Genomic DNA, 16,542 nt, shown 5'->3' with positions numbered 1-16,542 from the left:
CCACACGCACATGCGCACGCGTGGCCCCGCGCCAGACCCCTGCCCGGAGGGACCCTCCCCCGACTCGGAGAGAGGAGGCGCGGACAGCGGTAGGCAAAGGGCAGCGCTCTGCCCCCAAACGCCCGAGCTCAACCCCAGGGCGAGGCGGTGGGCGTCTGGCGCGGCCCCGAGGCCTCCGTCTCGGCACGACACGGCGCGACCCCGGCAGCAGACGGGGCAGGGGAGCTGGGAAGGTGTCGCTGGGAGGCTGCCGCGAAGGAGACGCGCTCCCCGCGCGATTCCAGAGCGGGGCCCTAGGCGGCCAGCACGGCTACCCAGAAGAGCACGGGCGAGATCCCGGGCTCCCCGGACAGAGGGAGAGAGGAAGGGAAGGCGGGAGCCAGCAAACCGAAAAACCAGGCGAGCGCTCTGGTTAGAAAAAAGTGTAAAATTGAGGGAAGTACAAAAGCACTTCTGTAAGTTTGGAACACAGAAGTTATGGAGGAATCGTTTATTGATTCGATGCAAATTTAAATTCACTAAAGTTTTGAGTAATAATACTTGACCACTTTGAACATGTCTGAAAACTGTAACTAAAATACTTCTCTCCCCTCTTCTACAAAACCATCCTCTTCCTTTTGTAAGTAAGCTTCCTTCACATTTGAACACCAGAAACAATGTATAAAGAATATTGTTGCCTTAAATGTGGATGTGTGTTGACGAGAACAAGTGCACTAGATAGAACAAAATGTAGGTCCTGTGGAAATTTTTGAAGGACTAAGATACGTGCACCCACTGTAAAAATGGTACTACTATTAGAGCAGTGAGGGTGGATTCAGATACAGGTGAGGCAATGCTGGGTGATAATCAGTGCTGAGAGCTCGCAAAGAAAACAGGAAGGAATGAGAGATCTCTGGTCACAGGGGGGCTCAGACAAGGACCATTTTTCAGGAGAGTGCTGCCCTGGAGCCAGTCTTCTGATGCTGAATTTGTCCACACAGCTGGTGATGGACATCTGAGTTGTGTCGTCATTAGAGAATCAGCACCTGCTAACCCCAAGATCTGCATAAAGCCTGTTGGTCATGTGCGGGGCTGGGCAATTCTTCAGGACTCTCTGACATTTTAATGAATAATAGACTTACAAAGTTCATTAATTGATTTCTATACATGAAACACTTTAAACAGGAGCTCATCTTATAAATCAACACTCCTAACAGATGAGTCAAATGTTTCACATGAATAATACTTACGTAGGGGTATAATTTGCCCTTAGTCACAGTTAATAAGTTATAAATAATGGATATTTCTTGCCTTGTGATGAGTGTAGTGTTACCTGAAACTCTCAGAGAGAAGAGGTGAGATATATAGTCTCAAATTCAAACTTTGTAATGAGTTGTTTTCCTTATTTCCCTTTCGAGCTAACAGTTGTTTTAGATTGTGTTCTTTAGTTTTTTCATCTGTGGGTTTTTCTAATTTTGTGCTTTGATTGCTAGTTTCCTTTTATTATGGTCACAAAAGATACTTAGTATGATCTCAATCTTCTTCAATTTGTTAAGTTGTTTTTGTGCCATAACATGTGATCTGTCCTGGAGAGTGTTCCGTGGTTGCTTGAAAAGAACGTGAATTATTCTGCTGCTGGATGAAAAGTTCTGTATATGTCTATTCGGTTCATTTGTCTAAAGTTTTATTCAGGTTCACTGATTTTTTTTTTTGATTTCTGCCTCACTCTTCTGTCTAGTACTGAAAGTCAGGTATTGAAATCTCCTGTTATTGTACTGCTCTTAATTTCTTCTTTCAGATCTGTCAATATTTTATGTATATACTTAAGTGATCTGATATTGGGTGCATATGCATTTACAATTGTTATATCTTCCTGTTGAATTGACCCTTTTATCATTATGTAATAGTCTTCTTTGTCTATATTGGCTGTTTCTGACTAAAAGTCCACTTTGTCTTACTTTGTTAACAGTCTCAGAAGCAGAGACCAGACTGAAATAAAGAGGCATTATTTGAGGTTTGTTAGGACTGCAGCCGGGAGAGGAGCAGAGCCGACTGACTCAGGTCCCTGGTCCTATTGCTCCTGTGGCTTTGTTCACACTTGGATCTTCGATGCAGAGGGGCTGGGTTGTGTCTGTAACAACCACCAGGTTTGTCTGGAAGCGCTGAACCTCTCTGGTCATTGGCTTTGTTCCCAATACTGTCTCACGAGGTCACGCTCATTTCCCGCAGAGGTATCTCTCTCAGAGCCTCATCAACCACACTTATGTGGTTAACTACTTGTCGGCACAGTTATCAACTACACAAGAACAGTCTAAATCCTCACTGTGGAAACATGTCTAGGTTGTTGGGTGGAGGTTGCTGGCAACACCTAAGTCAGAGCTGCCATCCAACCCCACCTGAGAGCAACTGCCCCGGGAAAGGGTCCTCACTACATCTAGAGTAGATGGTTGTAAATTATTTTACTTAGCCTTTTTTTTTTAATGCTAAAAACATTTTACAAATTATATTGCTTGGGATGTTATTTATTTTAAAATATTTTAAAATTTCAAAGTGGAAGTAGATCAACACCCTTATTCTATAGTTAAAAAAAACTGAAGTCCAAGAGATAAATTTTTTACCTCAACTAATTATTTCCTGTACATACACAACAGTTTTGTGTTGGCCACTGAGAATTCAAAGGTAAATATAAAATGGTTTTTATACTGAAAGAATTCATGGTCTCGCAGGGGAGAGACAACACCTAGTAATACAATGTGAAATGCACCACACACACAAGCCCAGACAGGCGAGTGGCGAATTTTGTCAAGGGTCCGGGAGGTCATGGAAATGTTGCAAGAAGAATGGATACTTTAGTTGAGACTTGATTAGTAAGGGACAATGTAGAGAAATGGAGGGGGCATTACAGGAAAAAACACCTCTTGAAAAAGAGTAGTTGTGGGAAAGAATATGGAGCTGGACAGCATTGAGTTGCCTGGTGTCCGGAGTGGTCAAAGATGAGCCTGGAGGACAGGGAGCCCTGGATATCAGTGGAAGTGTTCAGACTCTTCTCTGCAGATTCAATATTCTTAAACAGAGGAGCAGTCTGATGAGACTTGTGGTTGAGAAGGACACACTCATAGCAGTGTGAGTAGTTTGAATCAGGATAGACAGGAAGTAAAAAAGAGCAGGTGGGAATTTGCTAGAATATTATTGGTAAAAAGTGATAAAGGACTAAATAAGTGAATTAAGTGATATTTTGAATATACAATTTTTAAGAACTGTCTGTGGTTTTAGAACCCACATCTGGGTTTTTCCCCCCAAAATTCCATCATTTTTTTCCTTCTTAATGAGTCATCTACAATGATAGTGGTTAATATGTATTGAGAAATCACTGTTTCAGGCCCTATGATAAATACCTTGCATTCATGATCTCTTCTAATCTTCTCAGTAACCATCTGAATTAGATCATATCAGGACCATTTGACAGATGAGGAAATCCAGGCATGGAGAGGTTATATTGTGTCTATATCACAGAGCAAAGAAGAATCAGAGCTTGGAACTGATCAAGTAGTCTATTGTAGCATAATAGCCTGGATAGCTATGGTTATTATATCAAGTACAATAGAAGTGAAGTAAAAATATCTCGAGAAATAAGATAACCTTACATTCCATACAGCTCTGTCCAGGTTAAACCCCGCCAACTCATCGAAATATATAACTCAACTTTCAAAAATGACCAGTGTGAAGAATGAATATTCGTTCTTCTGTTTATCCATCTAGTAATTCTCCACGAGGAGTCAGGAACACACCAGCACTGGGTGGTACCATGTGGCCCCTTTCGGCTGACCACTTGTCCCATGTTAAGGAATTGAATTGCGTTCCCTGACCCTCTCGATTTTTCCTTCATCCCCCGATCCTCTTTCTCTACTTCCATGCCATCTTCACAAACTCCTTACACTCATTGTGGTGATGCATGTCGGTGCATGAGCCAGTATTTCTTGCTCTTGACCTCACCTCTACTGTTGGTGCCTCTTTTTCTCCCCTTTGCTTGGTGTGTTTTTGAGAACTCTCAGCTAAACTTCCCCTAGAAACTCCTCCTCTCCTGTTTGTCCATATTGTCAACTCCCAACCCAGATTCTGTGGGAGATGCTAAGATGACGTATATCAAAGTGCCCTCAAAGAGCTTTCAGTGTGGTGGGGACATGAGCCATATGGCTGACTATCACTGCAAAGTTAAGGGAGTTCTGTATCACAGGAGAGGAAGAGGTAAAAGGTCATAGGAGCACAGAACCAGCCCACATTAATTCCCCATCAGAACAAAGTTGGTTATGAATAAATGAAAACATGTGCTGTTTTTCTACGGCACAGAAATGCATGTGTGTGAAACTAGGTCAATTATAATATTACATCTCTACTGCTCCTGCCAGGAGAGAAGCTTGATGCAGAGAAACTATGACAGAGCAGTGGAAATGGTGATCATAATTCATGAGCTTAGTTTTTGCTTTAGTCAATTATTAAGCTAAGTAATATGTTCTGCCCTTGAGATCTGTATGATATCCATGAGTATGTAAAATAATATTTCATATTCTTTTACTCCCAGCCAAAGAATCAGTATTCAAGAGAAGCAGGACGTCAAAATCTTAAATTTGGGATTCAGTCACCTGTCATCACAATGGGTTCCAGGGAAATGCCGACTCTGGGGAATCTGCCTAACTGAGCAGAAGCAGCTCCAAGGCTCCTGTCCCCTCTCTGCCTTAAGGTCTGCATGAAAGGCCAACTAAACAGCTTCCTTGGCCCCTCTGCTTTAAGCCCACCATGGACCTTGTTCCCATATGTCCCAGTGCTCTGTGACAAGAACTGCACAGAGAGAGTGAGCTAAGGAGACAAGCCAGTCTCCTCAGAGCCCAAGACTGACCTAAGCTGCCCACTCAGTTATCTCTTTATGTGGGTCCCCTTCACAATCAGGCCAGGATTCTTAAGTTTAGGGACCCTCCTCAGCAGGAGGAGGCCCCCTGGTGTCACCAAAGGCCAGGGAAAACAAAAGATTGACAAGAGGAGCACCCAAAGGAGCAGGTTTAAATCCATGTGGAGCTGATTACAGTGCTGTCTGCTGGATAGAAGAGGAGTAACATTGTTCTTACCTTGGTTTTCATCAAAGTTTCTCTTTTCTGGTTGTTGCATGGTGCACATGGAGCCTTTAACTTTCTTTATGGTTAGACTGTGCCACTGATGTTTGCCCACTTTGAAGAAATCTATGAATTCTATATATGACAATAGCGGCTGGATCAATTAGGTATCTCCACATTACATTAAAAAAAATCCAAAATGGATATATATGACCTTCCATGGCCAATGCATTCACAGTGTAATCCCCAGCCCAACATCCATGTGATAGTCAGCCCCAGAGCCCCCAGCAGAGCTGAGTGATGAATGGAAAAGAGTCCCACGTGCTTGGTCCTGGTGGTGGCTGTAGACAGAAACTATCAAGGGAAAATCACACCCAGAAGTAGAAGGCTCGCCCTGAGTGGGGAACAGAAAGAGGAGGTCTCACATTTGGTGGGTCAGAGCATTAGCCATGAGAGAGTCAGAAAGAAAGGGCTTGGAAAAGGCCACTGGGCAGGGGACAGTCTTAGGCCAGCACAGATGACGGAGAAACAGGAGACCCCTTGAAAAGAGGTGATCTTTAGGGGTTTGTGGTAAAAGCAGAGGATGCTGCTAAAGATGAAACTTGTGAAACCTAAATAGTCACAAGGAGCCAGAAACAGACCATGAAGAAAGAGAATACTGTGTATTGAGGAGCTGCACTTCACCAAGCCCACAGCAAAGCATGCTTGCTAAATTAGAATCCAATTCACTGCCCAAACACCACTCAGCCACCTCCTCACTTATAAGGTCAACAGATACCTAGGTGGGTAAGGCTGCATTTAAAGTCTAGGTGGGCAGCACTAACATCAGGCATCCAAGCAGCTAATACATGCTTTGAGAGAGCCCACAATGATCTGGTATCTTTTTCTGGATCTGTCTATAGCCAATGACACTTCTGGGTACTGTTGACCTTGGACTCATCTCTCCCATGTCCATTCCCCCATTGATAAAGTACAATTCATACAACTTCTCAGGTCAGCAGTGACAAAGTTTAAACAACTCACAAAATTCTCAGAGACTCATGGAATTGAAATAAGAAATCACACCTGGTCATTAACCTTCATTGATTCCATTCCTTCTCTTACTGCTGCCATTACATGAGTCACACATGAGCCAGTTCATCTGCCTTAATTTGCACATGTGGGACGCAGGTCACTTTCAGCCCATGGAAAGTAGAGATTTAATGGTGATTATACCAGATATTCCAAATTTTATCTCAGGCATTGGCCCAATTGGATTTTTTTTTAATTCCAGAAAGGAAGTGGAGCAGGTGCAAAGAGGTGCCCACTCCACTTATTCCTGATTTTATTTCATTCTCCGTAGTCTTTACCAAAACTTAAGTCTAAATAAAGTTAAGACAGAGTACAGTACAGTGAAGCCAAAAAACAGTACATCCTCCCCATTGTCACATGACTGAGACACCTGCCAGTGGGCGATTCTCATCCAAGGACAGGGGTTGGGGACTCCTTCAGTAACATCAGCCTCTTCTGAGTTAGATGGATGCCCTGTTTTCAGGGACCTGGCGAGTATTCTGCCATGTGAAGTAGGGTGAGTCCACTCAGGGCAACCCCAAAGGGCCTCAATAGATTCCCAAGCACAAACGTAGATTCCACATGACACTTATCTCTGGAGAACCATGTAGGGCCTAGAGCCTTCAGTTTAGTATTTAAAAAATAAAAAATATTCCCATTCTATCCTCCCCTGAGTAGACTTGGGTGCCCATCCAAATGCATCTGTCACTTAGGTGAATCTCCCATTTTAAGGGGTGCAGAATAGAATCATTTCTTCATCCCACCATGCTCATCCTCAGTTTTCTTAACAGCAGAATCTGCTTCCTTCCAGCACAGACCCACCAACTTTCCTGTCTCGATCAAGAGAGCTCAGGCCTCAGCCATAAGTTCAGGCAGAATTTCCCTCCAACAGAAACATTTCAGATGACCTGGCAGCCCCAGAAGATGAGCAGCTGTCCTTAATGCAGTGAGAAACCTGTGGGCTCCCTCCCTGGCTAAACCTCCAGCCAAGCCTTCCTCCTCTGAGAGTCATTATCCAGCCTGTGGGCATCAGCTGATGTGAAGAGGAAGTGGGTGCTGTGGAGACCACCCCAGCCCATCAGTCTCGCAGGAGCTCTTGTTCTGGATCTGGGTGCTCATTGCCAGCTATAGGCTCTCTTTCCAGCCTTCATATGGATCCTAGGCTCTACTTCAGAGTATTTCCTCCAGATGAGTCCTAAGCCAGCACTGAGCCTCATTTGCCACTGCTGGACTTCCCTTTCCTTCTGAAACTGGGTTCCATTCTTTTACAAAGTTTACGTCCAAAAAGGATATTTGAAATGACTTTCCATTCCCTTTTGTTCTCATTATCCCCCCTCCTACTCTGCTGGTGAGGGATGCTGTGTCTCCATGCTGATTCTGATTCCCTATCAGCAAACCCAGGTAGGGTCCCCTCATCCCTGAACCTATAAATACCTCCAAGATCAGCCCTCAGTTCACCCTCTTCTCTTCTCTCAGGCAGAATGAATCGTGTCTCTTCTCCTGGGACAGGGTGGTCTGTGTCATTCTCTGTTCTCTCCCTCCTATCCCTTGGCAGGGTATCACCACTTCTGTCAGAGGCTTCTCATTCTTATTTTCTAGGGCTTTGTCTTCATTCAGCAAATTTTATCTCTTTCAAATTAAAGGGATTGCCTTTCAAAAGAACCATCTGAGCTGGACTTAAGCCCATTTTGAAAATATAAAATAGGAGAACATCAGACGTTTTCTTTCTTCTTGCATTCTTGTGATAGCAACCTAATTTTCTTCAAGGCAACATGGAGGCAGTTCCTCTTACTAACCAGAGGAAGGGCCATATTGAAGGAAATGCTAAAAACAAAAATGAAAAAAGCTGCATATTTTAAAGTCTCCATTCGGAAATAGGAAGCACGTGATCTCCCATCACAGTGAGAAAGTCTTTATTTAATGGTTGCCTTGGCCTCCTATTTCTGCAGGGCTTGCACCATGGGCTTGTCCTGACTCCCTTCCTCTACCCTGACTCAGCCTATAGCTCAGGGCATGTGACCCATTTGTCTCTGCTGATCTGAGAGGGCAGCCTTTGTCTACAGGTATCTCTGGATTGTTTGCTGTCTGGTTATGGGCTGCTTCCATTCTGTTGTTGAAGAGAATTTTGCATTTCATTAACAATATATGTTCTTGGTGTGACAAAGTAGTGTTACTGAACTCAGGTTTCATTGTTCATTGCTCAAGAATCCAATTTTGAGAGACAAGTGTTGGGTAAAAGGAAAGATAGCTTTTTGAAAGAAGACAGCAATCCTGGGGAGAAGATGGGACTCATGTCCCAAAGAACAAACTACCCCAGCCCATCAGGGGACAAGAGCTTTTAAAGGGGAGTTTCAGGGCTGCACAGGTGGAGGGAGGAGACTATGTGCTAAGCAACACAGTCAGCCCTGACCATCATATTGAAATTGATCATGTAGTGGTCTGATCAGCATCATCTTGCTGTTTTAAGTACAGTTAATCTTCAACTCCAGGGTCAGTTTGTTCTCATTTTCTTTAGGCCAGTTCTTGGATTTGTGTAAGATGGAGCAGCTTATGTCATGGCTATAGTCTGGTCATCATGTAGTTAACTTCTTCCACTTGGTGGGGATTTCAGTATCTGCAAAACAGCTCAAAGGATATGGCTCGGAATATTATCCACAGCCCTTGAGGAGAAACTAAAGGTCCTTGACTTTGTTTAATGGCTAAACTATTACTGTTTTTTCCTGTTGGACTGTTTTCATTTGTTTTTTTCATTTTCTCATTTATCTGATTAAATTTATTCTTTGACTAAAGTTTTTCTACAGACAAGAGGCAGGTGGAGGACATAGGTTGGGGTGGGGTCTGTCCTGGAAATGCCCCGTAGGGTCCTGCTCTGTTACAGTAGTATGAATGCTTCCTTATTTAGAATTTGAAGACCTTGTCAGATCTGAAAGGAAAAATGTGAGGAAAAAAAATTCCTGGAAATATTTTCTTCCAAGAACCTTCAGGGGATATTATATTTCAAAGCTTCTTAGTGGTAAGAAAATAAAATGCTGAGTCTGATATCTGTCCCCTTTCTTTTTCAGAAAAGCAATCCCTTGAATACAGCTTTCCTCCGTTTTAGGTCCCTACTGACTAAATTTTTCTTCTTCTGCAACTATAAATAACCATTAAAGAGCTTTGGTCTTGATGTTACACTCTTTTTCTAATAGAGAATGGAATTTTTCTGTTTTTAGAAAAATCTAAGTATCATATCAAATATATATATATATAATATATATATATATAATATATATATATATATATATATATATATATATATATATATATAACCGTAAAATGAAGTTGGTTACTGAAATTTCTTATTTTCAGTACCCATGTTTGACAAGACAGGATGGAAAGAAATAAAAATGACTTGAGCAGTGTAAAGCACACAACCTATAATCATTATACCCTTTGCCATCCTTGCCTTTTCAGTGAACTTGAGAGTGAACTATGCACTAGTCAGATTCTAGTAGTAAATTTTCTACTTAAGATTCAAAAGAGCCAGAGGGTAAGGATATTACATTTACCAGGATAAAATACAATGTACAAATATTTTATTTCTGAATGAGAAATTTATTGAGGTTAAAGTCCTCTCTTCCTAGAAACTCCTTCCTAGCAGAGGTATTAAGGAAAGGAATGTAGTTTGGAATAACAGTAATGCAGCTTATTTAAATCATATTTAGAAATAAAATTTATTATTTCTTATCAATGCAAATTATATTATATTTTAGTCCAGCAGAATCTTATGGGGCCTTCCCAGAACAGAGAACCCTGTCCTCATGTCCTCTGCCTGCCTCGTGTTTGTGAAGACTTTAGTCTCCTAGACCTTCCCTGAGTTCCAAAGAGCAGATTCAGTTACTAACTATGGAAGTGAGGGAATGCAGAAACAAACGAGAAGCATGTCCAACATAATCTTTTCCATGATTGTTAACTAACTCATGCCTTGATTTATGACCCCAAACTATCAAGATAATGTCCCATGGCTTCAACCAGCTGGCCCGAAGCAGACTTAAAATTGACCCAGGTAGGGTGGATTAAGAACTGAAACTCCTGAACCATCAGGAATAATAATAAATAAAAAATAATAAAATGTCTCTCCCATTGCCTTAGTTTCTTCTAGAGAGAAGTTAAGAGATGACAAGTTCATGATTTACTGGTTTGTTTTGCAGGAACACATAGATCAATCACAATCACCACTGACACATTGAGTCACAAGATGGTGCCGGGAAGTCTGCAACGGAGGTCTTATCAGGAAGCTGAAATTGCAAAGACTCCCCCCACTTTACCTTTTTGCTTCTAAAAACCTTGCACCCAAGCTAGCCAGCAAGATAGGTTTGAGATGAGTGTAAGTCTCCCATCATCTGGGTAGGCGCCTCCTTGACTAATAAACATTTCTCTGCTGCTAACTCCTACATTCCAGTTTGTTCAGCTTCACTGGGCATCAGGCACTCGAATCTGGCTTCAACAACATTTCAATGGGAATATGATGGGAATCTTCCATAAGAAAATATTGCTGTGGGAATCCAGCCTTCTTATTGCTCTGAATTTGGAAACAACTGGGCTGATTAATAATTTTATAGCTTCCTCCTGGTATGGCATTTCTTACACAAAGGAATTTCTGCATAACTGAATGCATCCTTTTATCAATATTCTAGGCAGCTCGGTGGAATCCCTTCTAGTAGGCATTTACATTATTTTTGTAAGCAAAGGACTCTGCTTGTCATTAGGGACAAATATCATTGTGCTCTGCTTTAACTACTAACTTCAGGTCTCCTTCCTCAGTGTCCCACTCTCCTTTGTCCTTCGACCCATTTAGGTTTGAAGATTTCCTAGTAAGTCAGGAGGCCAGAAAATATCTGGAGTACTTGGGTGATTTCTGGAGTTAAACTTGGTAGAATTCATTCCAGAGTAAAGAATAGTATTCTTCTCTATGGAGATTCCCTTCAGAGTGCTGTGTGGATAATTCAATGTTCAGTAATTCAGATCTATGTATTCAATAGGAATTCGTGCCAAAGATATGAAATAGTCCATTTCTTGCTGGTATACAATGGATTCTGGTCAACTGCTGGCAAAACTGTGTCCTGTGTGTCACAACTGTGTCAGTCACGCCCCAGTGCCAAGTTAATTTTCAGCCTTTTCTTTTAAGAGTGGAATCTACCTTCCCATCATTTGAATCTTGCTTTGAGTAACAGAATGCAATGGAAGACATGTGGGTGAGTTATGAGCCCAGGTGGACCTTGTTAAAGAGAAAAAACCTAGGCCCAAGTTTGCAACAGTTATGCTAAGTTCATGATACCAAACCTAGCTTTAATACCTAAACTAACTGCAGTTTCCAGCTTTCCCAGAAATGTAATCTTAATCAACAGTCTGGAATTTTCTCACCTCACTCATTTTAGGGCTCGCAGTTTTCACTATTGTGATCAAGGTTGCCTGTTAATGGGACTTGGAGCTCTGGGTGTTGCTTATTCTAACACAGAATCAGAGTAGTTGGTGGTGGTGTCAATTCTTCCCTGGCAGTGGAGAAGTGTGGTGTGCAAACTTTCCAATACCTATTTGATGGTAACTAGCATGCCTGGGGTGGCAAAAAGGGATAATTCCTGGATTGATATTAATATCTTAGAGTGGTTGTCAGGTGCATTATATGCACATATAACACAGGGTGAAAAGTGAGGTAGGTGCATTTTATGCACGAACTGAACGTGAATGTTATTTTAGAATAGGCAGCACTATTTGGGATGAAGAATAAAGCAGTACAAGATGCAGAGGGTAATGCTGCCTGCCATGGTGTATAATGTAGTACAGAGCTGACTCATCACAGAAAATATATCCTGCTCTGAATGTTACCAGGAAAATTGAATGAGCTCCGAAACCTACTGTTCTGGGAGAATATCTACGTCAGACTGTATGATGACGCATCATGGTCGACTGGGGACTATGTGGATTGGGGGGGCGGTTATTATCTTGACTGCCCAGCCCCTCTGAGCCCGCCCCACCCACATACTCGTACCCCCCATGTTTGCTACAGAATTCCAGCTTTGTCAGAGATCCGTGAGAAAAACTGTAACTGACCTCTTAGACCCAAGAAAGGCTCTCTCTCTATCAATCTCTCTCTTTTTCTGTCTCTCTCTCCCTTCATGACCTTAAGGAAGGTTTAGCTCTAGACACAGTATTTGGTTCACGGTTGAATTCATTCTAGTCCAGTCACCTTGACACTTTGGGCACACCTCCAGAATGGTGTGTGTGTGTGCACGCACACGCATACTGAAGCACACAGGCATTAAGCCAATGCTTCTGGTGAAGAATTTAGCTTTGCCCAAGGAGAGGTCTGGCCTTTGACCTTGGCACCTGGGAGGTAATCTCTAAGCCCCTGGAATATCCTGTCTCATAAGAGTATATATATATATATATATTGCCTGGGGGGCTTGGGCCATGCCAGGTGATCTAACAATGTGATTTTTGGTGAGGGGGTTTGGGCCACAAGGTATCAGCTCCACCTCCAGTGGGGCTAGAAACAAAATTTCAGCCATGTATTTGACGTTTGATTATGTCTATGTGCTGAAGTCCCAACTCTAAACACCAAGGCTCATGTGAACTTTCTGGTTGGGAAGATTCTGTGTGTGTTGCTGCACATCATTACCAGGAAAGTTTATGCTGTCAGAGACTCCACTGGGAAGAGAAATACTAGAAGCTCTGTGTTTGGAACTCTCCTCACCTCTACCCCATGTCTGCCTTCCTTTGGCTGAAATTAAGATGGATTCTTTTACTATAATGATACGTACTGTGAGAATAACAGTTTTTGCTGAGTTCTGTGAGTCCTAGAGAATCATTGAACCTGAAGATGGTCTTGCGGACACTCAATCTTGTAATTCTTGTAAGTTTGTAAGTCTTGTGACTTCATACAAGGGTATAGTGGTTCTAAAGCATTTTGGCACTCTAAGCCCCTGTCTGTATTGACATGCAGTGATAATATTTAAGTATCACGTTGAGGAAGAAGAGCTTCGTCCTTTTCTCCTACATCTAGGGAAACTCTTTCCAGGCTGGATATTTTCCTGACACTTTCAATCACTAACTCCTGAAACTGTCAGTAGCAATGTGGGCAATGTTATGACTAAAGGGCACGTTATCCTCAGGAACTGAGCATCCTTCTCATTTTCTCTCCTTGGAGAGATATCAACCAGGACTGGCCCTTGGATCTGAGGGAACCCAGGGAATGTTCTCATTTTTCAGAAAAGAAAGATATTCTCACAAAAGGAAAGTTGGGGTTGAGAAAAACTTAATCTGAGTAGTAAAAGGATTGGTACTTTGCTGTACAGCTCAAGATATATCAATGACTAAAAGTTCAAATACTTTGTGCCTGACTTTTTTTTTTTCTTATATGGAACTTACCGAAGGCACCAAGTTATGTTCTGAAACAAAGCATGAGATTCTATTTCAATGATTTGTGTTAGCAAATTTACCAATAACTTCACACTAAACTTGCTTTACCAAAATCTCTATTAATCTAGGTCATCAAACTGGACCAGTAGTTTCTCTTTTGTTTTATTTTTGTTGTTTCGTTTTTTTAATTATTGAATTTTATTTTATTTTTTATGCAGCAGGTCCTTATTAGTCATCAATTTTATACACATCAGTGTATAAATGTCAATCCCGATCACCCAATTCATCACACCACCACCCCCACACCCCCGCCGCTTTCCCCCCCTTGGTGTCCATATGTTTGTTCTCTACATCTGTGTCTCAATTTATGCCTTGCAAACCGGTTCATCTGTACCATTTTTCTATGTTCCATATATATGCATTAATATATGATACTTGTTTTTCTCTTTCTGACTTACTTCAATCTGTATGACAGTCTCTAGATCTATCCACATCTCAACAAATGACCCAATTTCATTCCTTTTTATGGCTGAATAACACTCCATTGTACATATGTAACACATCTTCTTTATCCATTCGTCTGTCGATGGGAATTTAGGTTGCTTCCATGACCTGGCTATTGTAAATAATGCTGCAATGAATATTGGGGTGCATGTGTCTTTTTGAATTATGGTTTTCTCTGGGTATACGTCCAGTAGTGGCATTGCTGGATCATATGGTAATTCTATTTTTAGTTTTTTAAGGAACCTCCATACTGTTCTCCATAGTGGCTGTACGAATTCACATTCCCACCAGCAGTGCAAGAGTGTTCCTTTTCCTCCACACCCTCTCCAGAATTTATTGTTTCTAGATATTTGATGATGCCCATTCTGACTGGTGTGAGATGATATCTCATTGTAGTTTTGATTTGCATTTCTCTAATGATTAATGATGTTGAGCATTCTTTCATGTGTTTGTTGGCAGTCTGTATATCTTCTTTGGAGAAATGTCTATTTAGGTCTTCTGCCCATTTTTGGATTGGGTTGTTTGTTTTTTTGTTATTGAGCTGCATGAGCTGCTTGTAAATTTTGGAAATTAATCCTTTGTCAGTTGCTTCATTTGCAAATATTTTCTCCCATTCTGAGGATTGTCTTTTGGTCTTGTTTATGGTTTCCTTTGCTGTGCAAAAGCTTTGATGTTTCCTTAGGTCCCATTTGTTTATTTTTGTTTCTTTTTCCATTTCTCTAGGAGGTGGGTCAAAAAGGATCTTGCTGTGATTTGACCCACCTCCTAGAGAAATGGAAATAAGAGCATTGTTTTAAAGTGGTAAGTTGAAAGTGATTCTCTGAAGAAAACTCGAGGGCTTATATGGAAGTTACAAAAGTGGCAGACTCCAAACTGGTCATTCTCAGATATGTGAGAATTTGGAGAATAATTGGAGGGACGTTTCCTGCCTTAGCAGTAATCAACTGTGGGAGTTGTGACAAAGAAAATCAGACACAGACACAGGTTTATGTGGTGAAGGCAAAGTTTATTCAGGAATATGACAATAGAGGAAAATATACCCCAGCATGTAACTGGGCTTCATTCACAATTTAGCAGATACAAACATGAATTCACTGTCAAGAAGCAGAGGGTTTGTTGGCTGGTAAATTACTAAGAGGAGACATCAGTTCTGAGAGGGACTCTGGCTGAACCAATCTAATAGATTTCTTGCTGAAGGCAAAGCAGCATGATCTGATACCAAGAGTGGGCAGTGAGGAATTTTGATCAGATTTTTCGGGGTGATCAGATATCAAGTGTGGGAATTTTTTCTTAACTTGCTTAGAATTCTTGTTCAAACTGGATTTTACAAGGAAGTCCAGAAACAATCCTAGGAGAAGTTCAGGAGCCTGAATAAATTTTGGTCAAACAAAAACTGTGTGCATTTGAAGGGATTGTGTTAAGGCACTGGGTGGGCTGTGCAAATGCTGATGTCGTGAAGTGCACGACCAACTTAGGAACAGGTGGAAGTCACTGATGCTGGGCAGGGAGGGCACAGGCAGGTCATGTGGCACTTGGAATGAAGAGGAGATCCTTTGAAAGATGTCCATGGTGTGATTAATGTTCTCATGCTCTCTGCGATGGTTGTATGGAGATGAAGTCGTAGTGAGCAAAGGAGAAAGAAGGGAGAGCAGTGAGAGAGCCCAGCCCACATCTTGACTTGGACAAAGCAGTCTTGCTGGAGACTCAGAGGTGTACAGACACAAGAGGTGTCGTAGCATTGGCAGTTTGCAGGAGACATGGGTGTGGGTGTGGGGGAAACAAAGAGAGGAGGATGGCAATTGGAATGCTGATTGGTCCACTGGAATCTTGTCATCTCATTATGGTGACAGGTTGCTATGAATGTTTTCCCCCATCTCCTACTCCATCTTCCACACACACGAATTCATATCCTGAAGCCTTAAGCCCCAACATGATGGGATTTGGAATTACCTTAGGAGGTAACTAGATTTGGATGAGTCAAGGTGGAGCCCCACGGTAGGTTTAGTGCCCTTAGAAGGAAATGAAGATATTTGTTTTTCTCTTTCTGACTTACTTCACTCTGTATGACAGTCTCTAGGGCCATACACATCTCTACAAATGACTCAATTTCATATATTAATGCACATATGTGGAATCTAGAAAAATGGTACAGATGAACCAGTTTACAAGGCAGAAATAGAGACAACTGTGTAGAGAACAAACGTATGGACACCAAGGGGGGAAAGTGGGGGGGTGGGGTTGGGATGAATTGAGATATTGAGGGATTGACATATATACACGAATATGTATAAAATAAATAGCTAATAAGAACCTGCTGTATAGCACAGGGAACTCCACTTCGCTGTACAGTAAAAAAGAACACAACTTTGTAAAACAACTCTACCTCAATTAAAAAAAAAGGAGAGAGTCATCCATGTTTAAAAAAAAAAAATGGAGGAAATTAAGAGACCTGAACTCCCCCTCCCCCCACCATGTGAGGAAACTAGGAAGCTGGGTCCCTCAACAC

This window comes from Phocoena sinus, chromosome 7 (genome assembly GCF_008692025.1).
Source record: "Phocoena sinus isolate mPhoSin1 chromosome 7, mPhoSin1.pri, whole genome shotgun sequence".
NCBI classification, from domain to species: Eukaryota; Metazoa; Chordata; class Mammalia; order Artiodactyla; family Phocoenidae; genus Phocoena; species Phocoena sinus.
The sequence above is the reverse complement of the archived record's forward strand: the minus strand, read 5'-3'. Positions refer to the sequence as shown.